The sequence below is a fragment of the Lytechinus pictus genome, chromosome 2 (genome assembly GCF_037042905.1).
Source record: "Lytechinus pictus isolate F3 Inbred chromosome 2, Lp3.0, whole genome shotgun sequence".
In the NCBI taxonomy this organism is placed as follows: domain Eukaryota; kingdom Metazoa; phylum Echinodermata; class Echinoidea; order Temnopleuroida; family Toxopneustidae; genus Lytechinus; species Lytechinus pictus.
The window spans coordinates 56,572,339-56,581,512 of NC_087246.1; the positions used below are offsets into that span (position 1 = coordinate 56,572,339).

Genomic DNA, 9,174 nt, shown 5'->3' on the forward strand with positions numbered 1-9,174 from the left:
AGCTATAGAAAATGCTGAAGACAGTGAAGAAGCTCATTAATTATCATCTATTTGACTGAGTGTGTCAGCAATGTGTCATCTATTGTGCACTATCTTTATTATTAAAGATGGTAGCTCAAAATATGGGCATCTTCTAAAATCAGACCGGCTCAATGCATCATTTGAGAGATGATTTGATAAAGTCATCCTTTTAATATCAAAGATAGCATCAAAACAATCTTATTATTATCTAATCAAGCTAATTACACGTTGTTGAATAATTTTAATTTCAGTGAAGGTTGCAGAATTGTAGCTTGTTGGGCTAACCTGATTTGATTTTATGTATGCTTTATTCATTTACTCTAATAAATTCAGAAATTAGAGGGGTACAAAGAAAAAAGGAGTAATACGCATAGTAATCGGCCTACATGAAAATAAACGTTTGACTTTTAATTGGGGTTTCCATTATCATGTAACAGGATATTGGACAGTTTTTGGACTAAAACAAAATGGGATCAAGAAGGTAAAATCATTTTCTTTAATATCTCAAGCAATGAATCATGACATAGATTTAAACTTCCAACAGGTACTGAAGGAAAGAAAGGCTACTGATGGGGCTCATCTAGATTGAATGATGCAGTGTTATCAGGCCTACTATATTTTCAAATTTATCAGATGAATAATAATAATTATAAGAACAAATAATCACATTTCCCTATAATACTGAATGATACCAATAATAGTGCTCCTCAATATCCTACTCCCAGATTACCAGAACACCTAGCAAGCCAACCTCATATTATTTTCCAGTCTGAAAGTCTTTTACATAATTATTTTCAAATGTAAATAACTATTCATCATACAACAGCACAAATACCATGAACAGTTTTAAAGAATTAGAATGAATTCCACTCTGAACTTTTGGGTTTTTATTATTAACAATTCACTGTGTCTCCTATTCTGCAATATTATTACTAATTTTTATTTCTATTAGTTAAATAATATAATTATCTATTAATGGAACATATTGTTCCTACACATACAATGAATACAGTTCAAATATAATCTTAAATAACTTAACACAGATAAAAACACTGATCATAGTCTGAATGGTCACACAAATAATTATTTAAAAAATCATTATTCTCATTAACTCCTTGATTTTTTTTTCTTTTAAAATTATTTTATTACCATCCCTTTTCTCTATGCAGTCAAATCCAATATCATCATGAGTTTGCACTGAATGGTTTTAATCATTTATATACATTTTGCCCTGAGTGTGAATAGGCTTTTATTCAGTTCCTAATTTCATGGGTGATTAGGATGGATTGTCAGGGAAGAATGATCAATTGATTATGAATACAATCATTAATTGTCCCAGCAACAGGGAAATGATATACAGTAACCAGACAAACCCCACTGAAAGACGAACGCTAATACAGCGCAAAATTTTGGGTTTGTAATACAACTCACACAATACATAACCATGATAATAAAAATAATAATAGTAAATAATAATAATAATAATAATAATAATAATAATAATAATAATAATATAATGATGATGATGATGATATACAAACAATAACAACAATAACAATAATAATAATAATAATATACATACTAATAATAATAATCATCATCATCATCTTATAACAATTATAATATCATAAATGACATAATACACATAATTTATAAATATGTTTGTAAGTGCAAATATTGATTGTGGGATAAGGGTGGAAGTTGGGCACCTAGCAAGGATAATTTCGATAATGTTCCACTTTTATGTCCCAATTAATACATCTGATTATTAATATTATTAGTTTTTAGTACTGGTATCATCAGAAGTCCTGATAGAAGTGCTGTATGTCAGACAATATTTGGTGAATGCACATGTGAATTGTTTAGTGTGTCAAAATTTGTAGTATGACAATACCTGCTTTACGCAGTTCATTTCCTTTCTTGTTTGTTAAATGTTCAATTTATTAATGTACGTAAAGTGCTTAAAAACTCCATGTGGGCCTATTCAATCTCAGAATACTCTTGACAAGTACTTGGTTATCTATTCCCCACCTCAACAAATGCCTCAAATATTCAATTTTCATGATAGGATGACATTAAAACCTTTTACAAGGAGAAGACTGAAATCAAATTAGACTTTATTCATTAAATATTGATATTCATAGCAATATTGATATACTTTTCACTATAAAAGCATATAATTATACAGATTGACTGTCATAAAAAACAACCCTTTTTATTGTGCTTAAGATTGTGTATGATTAAGTGTGGTATCCACCTTGTAATTTTAGAGATTTTACAATAAGGGCTTGTTTAGACCACAAAATGTTAAAACAATGATGATTATACATATGTTCACGGAGGAATAAATCTTTGTTTCATATGACAAGGAGAAACAAAAATATAATATTTCATATTCCATGGAATGAAATACAGAAGAAATAGTGAGTTGATGATGTCATCAGTCTTCTCATTTGCATACCAACCAGGATGTGAATCTAACTATTTGGTGAAATTAGGCGAAATTTTAAAATGTAATAACTTTCTTATTTTACATCCGATTTTGATGAAATTTTCAGTGTTATGCTTGTTTGATTTTTCTCTTTTTATTCATATCAACATTTTGTTGGCGTGGACTTGTCCTTTGAAAGACATTCCAGTGAAGTAGAGATTGTGTAAGGGCGCAAACATACAACAACCAAGCAAGACAATTTCTGCTTTTCTTTTCACTATGAGTAGCATTTTGAACTTAAAACATGGTAATAAGGCATTCAAGTGAATGTGTGTTTTCGTTGTTTTCATAACTGACAGCATTATTTTCAGCAATGGAAAGTAGGCTCTATCTGCCCCATTTCCCTGCTTTTTGCTTGCCAGTTAGGGTTACCTATACCAGTCAGTCCATGTCTGTGAATAATGTAGTCTCTCATGTTCCAAGCAAGAAAAAAATTACCTTATTTTCACACAAATTTCATATAAGTATATTGCCAAGATTAACAAATGAATTACATTACTTCACTTTTCTGAATATTACTGTTTACCGATAGAAATGAATAAAATCACCATCATTCATAACACAGTGAAAAAAAATGTATTTTCAACTGTTTTAACAAAAGGTATCAATGTTAAGGCTACTGTACAGATTCCAATTGATAAAGTCCTCCATGTCCCTAAGTTCCTTAAAAATTAATTAATTATGACTTACCAATATGAGTAATCAAATGTGAACTGCAAAAAAGGAAAGAAAAAATAAACAAAATTATAAAATATTTCAAACAGAATAAATTTTATCTTAAATCATCTCCTAAAATTTTTAATTAGTCTGGTCTATGACTGTCACTTCATATCAAAGTGACCGCTTCTAAATTCAGTCAAATGTTTACTCTGTAACTAGGAACAAATTTATTGAACTATATTTGTTTTAGTTTATTACTTGAACAAAGTTCAAAATCTTTCAAAATTATAGGCTTGGATGTCCAAATATCAAAGTTATATCACTATCATAGCAACCAAATGCGACAAATATGACTTAGGGCTATATTTCCGAGACAATACTCTGATTTGGGGAGGAGGGGGGGGGGTAAATAAGAAAATTTACATCCAGACCATTGTTTGTCTGGTATTTAGGGTTTGTAGAAATAAGGGACATTTGTGAAAGAAAGTCAGTGTACATCAATATAGATGACAACACAAGCTATCCACAATTAAGAGCACAATGCATCATAAAAGTAAAGACAGACTCCGATGTCAGAGATATTCGTTGTGTCAATATCAATGTCGAGAACAAAAAGACAAACTATCAAATGAAACTGACCGAAGATTCTACAATTTTATAGATTCAGTATCAACATTTGGCAGCCATTGGTGCGCTTTCTGACAGTACTCTTTGCACAAATTGTCAAAAACCACTAAACAAAGTCCAAATATTATCAGGTCGGCAATCTTATGCACACATCCTGAAGGAGGGAGAAGATAGGATGACTCGTAACACTTGGTTTATTTCTATTCCAAGAATATAACTAAATTAATTTTCCCTTGCTAACTACCTTCTACAAATGACATAAAAGTTTTCATTTGCATAAGGATAGAAAATGGGCATTTTCTCTTTACTCTGCCTCTATTTATATATGTGAACATTACAATAATTTAAATCAGAAATGGGTGTTTCAGCAAGATTTAAAGGAAAATGAAACCCTTGAAACAGGACAGCTTGTGCAAAAACAGAAAAATCAAAGAAACAGATAAACGAAAGATTGAGAAAAATTTAATGAATAATAAGACAGTTACGTGTATGAACATTTGAAGTTTAGATCATTATTGTAATGTAGATCTCCTATTGCCAATTGATGCGACAAAGATGTGTGATGTCACATGTGAACAATATTACTTTTCTACATATTTCACTCAAAATTTTTTCACATATCCATCAGTAGATCATGTATTCTTTTAGATATATAGGAGAACATGTAATGCAGATTTTCAAAGAATACATTATGGATAAAGAGTTTGTATCACCCTAAGAAAGAGCAAAAACAGACATTTTCAGGGTCCATTAAAGGGAAAGTTGTTCATATGCCAATGGGAGGATTTCCATATCACAATATTCAAATGATCATAACTTTCTCAATGTTTGTCCAATTTTTCTAAAACTTGCTTTGATCTCATTTTTTTATGTTTCTGTTTCCACAAAAGCCAACTTGTTCCAAAGGTTTCATTCCCCTTTAAGTTCTGACTAAAACTCACATTGCCACTACGCATATTATATTTAAGAGGCAATCTTATGAATAATATGATGGAGAGCCTGTCCCCTGACCATGAGCATTATTTGACCAATGTTATTAAAAATGCATCATTTACCAAACGGAACAGGGAATATAAGTTCAAAATTTAGTCACACGTAATCTTCATGAGACAGCCCTAAGACTTGTCAATTCCAAGTTACATGTATGTATGTAATATAAAAACTACAAATTATATTGTCTTCATCATCTTGAAAGAAACTAGCTCTAAATGCCTCATACATCAACAGCACCAATGCTCAGATCAATAAATATTTAAAAAATAAATAACTACTTACAGATCTAGGTTCATCCTCTGTAATAGGAGATAAAAGAAAGTAGATACAAAATGTTATATTACTTAATGTGTAAGTATTCCTCTGAATGGTACTCACATTAATTCCAGTCCTTGGAAATAATTTAAGATTGCTTTGAAGTTTTAAAGCTGCTATTTTATAAAATCTTTTATACTATACACGTAAAAAAACCCTGCTCATTCAAATTGGTTTACTGCTATAGAACACTTTTTAATAATAAACAAAAGCAGAGAAACATGTTATGCATCTTAATGCTTCTAAAATGAATCTTATTTGCCTTTTACTCTTCTCATAATATGTGCATAATGTCATAGAGTAAGGCCTATGTTTAGCACTGTAACAGAAACATGCATTAATTACCATTATTTTGGGTGCTTCAAATAAAACTGCATCAGAAAATATAGCTTGAGTATAGGCTCCAGTGTGCGGCTGCTTTTAAAGGAAATTTGCTGATTATATTTATCAATGAAAGATTCACACAAACTTCAATACCATCAATGCAGTATCCAAATATGAACTTATTAAACAGAAGGCAAACTTTAAATTTTTGACCAATTATGTGGTCAGTAGGGTCCATTTATCATAACGGTGTTAGGGGTCCAGTGTGCTGCCGCCCCTATCCCTGTGGGCAGCCGCCTATCACTTGGCGATCATTTAGCACTATATACGTGACTAAAGTAGACCAAATCAATATCGAATTTCATAATTCACAATTCACACTACATACTTCATGAAAAATAATATTCTGTAGAAATCCATAAATTCTGTCAAAAGTAAATTATCTTTATCAAATGCCATGTCAAAAAATGAAGGAAGAGTACAACCTCCTACAAATACCTGCATTTTGTACACGTTTTACATAGGGTGGCCGCCCACTGGACAAGCTAGAAAAATGGCTCCAGTGAGCGGCCACCCCCATGCAACCTTTTCTCTACTGGTATAAATAAGAATTTTTGCAGCAAAATATGGACTTTTGACTTCATGCTCTTAAATAAAAATCATATTAGTTATCAAATTGAACAAATAAAGCTCAAGTACTGGCTTAAATATATATCAACATTTCTTTACTTAGAAGTTAAAAAATTGCCATTCTTTCGTCCTTGACTATGGTGCCAATTTCAAATGATGTTGAGTGAGACACATTTATGCTTACTGCTTTTGCTGAGTTTTTTTTTTTTTTTTGGTGCAATAGAACCTAGCTCACAATTTCTAAGTTAATTTCTGAATAGATGTCAAAAACATCTTTTTAATTTTTAAGTTTTCATTTACCACTGGCCGCTCACTATACCCTGTACAATTGGTTGAAAAAATCAGAAGAATCTATTTTGGTGTTGGTAAAAATAATAATCCTGACAAATTTTCTCACTATCTACCAAATGCTAGGATTTAAGTAGGTTACAGAATCAACGTCAGTGAAAAATCAGACAAATTGCTTGAATGAAATCTCAAGAAACCAGACTTACTTGGGGCTTCAGGATTGTGCATCTTCGTTGTGGCTCCCGACATCTCCACCACACATTTTGCCCCCCTATCCTTTTCTCTGAAAAATAAAACAGGAGGAAGCAAGATGCAATCATTAAATAAGTTTAATTGAAATAATTGATGAGATAAAACATTCAACCACAGATTGATACAACATTAAGATAAATAAACATGATTTACTTCAACAAATTCTTGTCCTGCATGAATTTATTCATTTTCACCTGACTAATTCTTCAATAATTTAAATTATCTAGAGTTCTATACTGAAATATCTTTATGGATGCTTTCTTGAAATTCAAAACTCAATGCTCACCATTTATCAAGGACCTTAATGTTGAAACACACCCTAGTTAAATTATTTTTCTCTTAGGGGGTGTGCACTGTGTACACCTCTATCGACATCCCTGTATTTCAATACTATAGGCCTACATATCTGAAGCCGATGGCAATATGAGGCACAAGGGATTTATATTATAAATTATATAGACACAAATTAAGCAACATAAATGTAGCAAGAATAGAATTTGGCCTGGGAATCTGGCCTGATGCCCACAAACCATAGACTGATAACCCATCTTAATTATATGAGGAAATAGGATGTTCAACAAAGCTAGCACAATTCTTGATAAAGAAACTTCTGAGAATTGACACCCCCCCAAAAAAAATATATATATATATATATATATTAATATGAACATTGAATAAATAAACAATAGTAATAATAATAATGATAATAATAACAGTAACAATGACAATAAGAATAATAAATAAATAAATTATTAGAAAAAAAATAATTAAAAACAAGTAGAGTATACCATTCGCTTTATGTTCAAGACTACAGTACATTCCATTAATTTAAATGATATGCAAGATCACTTACCTCGAGTTGAAAGGCCGCACCCGCACGGCTACTTTTACTCTGGAAAAGGGAGAAGAATAATATTATAACATTACTTACAAACTTCTTCATGATAAAATACATAAGGGCTTATTCACTGAAGAATATCATTTAAAATGCGACATTGTGTGAAGATTTTTCATAAGTGTATGAACTATACCTTCACATAGTAAGTCTACTTTCATGTTAATAAAACATAAAACTGCATAATTTAGCATGCACCACTGTTTTTTTTTTGTCTCATTTCAAATCTTTTAAAGATCACGCACTATAGTATTGTGTCTGCATGTATTGAGCATATTTTCAAATTTGTTTTTATCGCTTTGGGTGGGTGGCTGTCGCATGTCGCAAAAGGAACTTCTCCCTTTATGACCAACTGTTCTCTATCTGATCATCATCATGATCATCTCCATCTCCAGCACCGCCTGCGCCTGGCCCTTTCTCCGAGCTCCCTGGTCTGCTTCCCGTCTGCCCTAGCGGATTTCTCTCATCACACGCGGGCAATGGGTTAATATAATACTCACGATTCTCCTCCTCCCGACATTTTGGCCCTTTGAGCTCACAGTCGGCCAGTTGATGCTTTTTATTTCAGTTACTGATGTTAGGGTGTATATTCCAATGAAAGTCCAACCAATTTCACGAGATATGACCAATAATTCAAGAATCCAATATATTATGTAATTTTTGCCATCCTCTTTCCACTGGACATCACGTCACACATGTATACTAATTGCTATGCCCAATCAATGTTTAGAACGGTACACGGATTTTCCCTGTGCATGTGAATGAAAATCTCGAGAGCAAGCACTGCGCTCCGGCTTCGCCAGGCATGAGCGTGTGTGCACCAAGGCAACTGGATAAGAATTGACGTAACTTTTTGGCTCCATTCAAATACCAAAGGGGTGTTTGTAAAATCATTCTGAATACTAGATTCTTTTGTTTTTGTTTCCCCCGTATATTATTAATATTTCTATAATATTAATTATGTATTGAAATGTGAAAATATAGAATATGGTTTTATATGGTTAACTTTATTACATGATTTCCAGACTCATTTTACTGGTACCCTATTTAGATAGTGAACTCGCCCAATAAATTACGGATCAACCGTACAATGGGACAACAGGTGATTATTTTTTCCACGTTTGTGAGATAAATGGATTACGTAATATGTTGTAGGCAAACGGCAAGTGTTGGCTTCTTGTCATCGGGATGAAAAATAATGGAAGAAGGAAATAGAGAAAATAACGCATGGTTGATCAGTCGAGCGAATACATATATCTCCAAACTAAATAAGACAATTAAAGGAAAATTATAGGCCTATACATGATTGTTTCCGGCAAACCTTTGACAACGTCCATTTCAATCTTTTATGCCTATATTACATCGTCGATTGTGATGAAAATTGGTGATACTAAGATTATGGTCATTCAAACACAACGATTTCGACTTTTTGTGTTAATGACCATAAAAGAGAAAAAAAGAGAAAAAGAAAAAAAGGAATGAGACCAGTTGGAAATTTGGATTAACATGACTTGAGCTATTCGACAGAGTTCAAATTGGTGTTAAAATAATTCTTTGACGTCAATCTTTTCTAACCATGCTAATCAATACAATACATGCATTGATTTTTAACCAGAGTATATAGGGTCAGGGAGTAGCAGAGCATGAAACAAAAGGGGTATAGCCAACGGTGAAAGTA

At 32.1% G+C, this 9,174-nt stretch overlaps 1 long non-coding RNA gene across 1 annotated transcript; it reads right to left on the minus strand.

Moving 5' to 3' along the window:
• Nucleotides 1-1,950: 1,950 nt before the first annotated feature.
• Nucleotides 1,951-8,315, minus strand: LOC135153160 (uncharacterized). Its single transcript, XR_010292667.1, has 5 exons — nucleotides 7,997-8,315; nucleotides 7,455-7,493; nucleotides 6,556-6,632; nucleotides 5,075-5,091; nucleotides 1,951-3,225 (listed from the first exon to the last, which is right to left on the minus strand). It is a non-coding gene; the product is annotated as an uncharacterized LOC135153160 (long non-coding RNA).
• Between the last annotated feature and the right edge of the window lie 859 nt (nucleotides 8,316-9,174).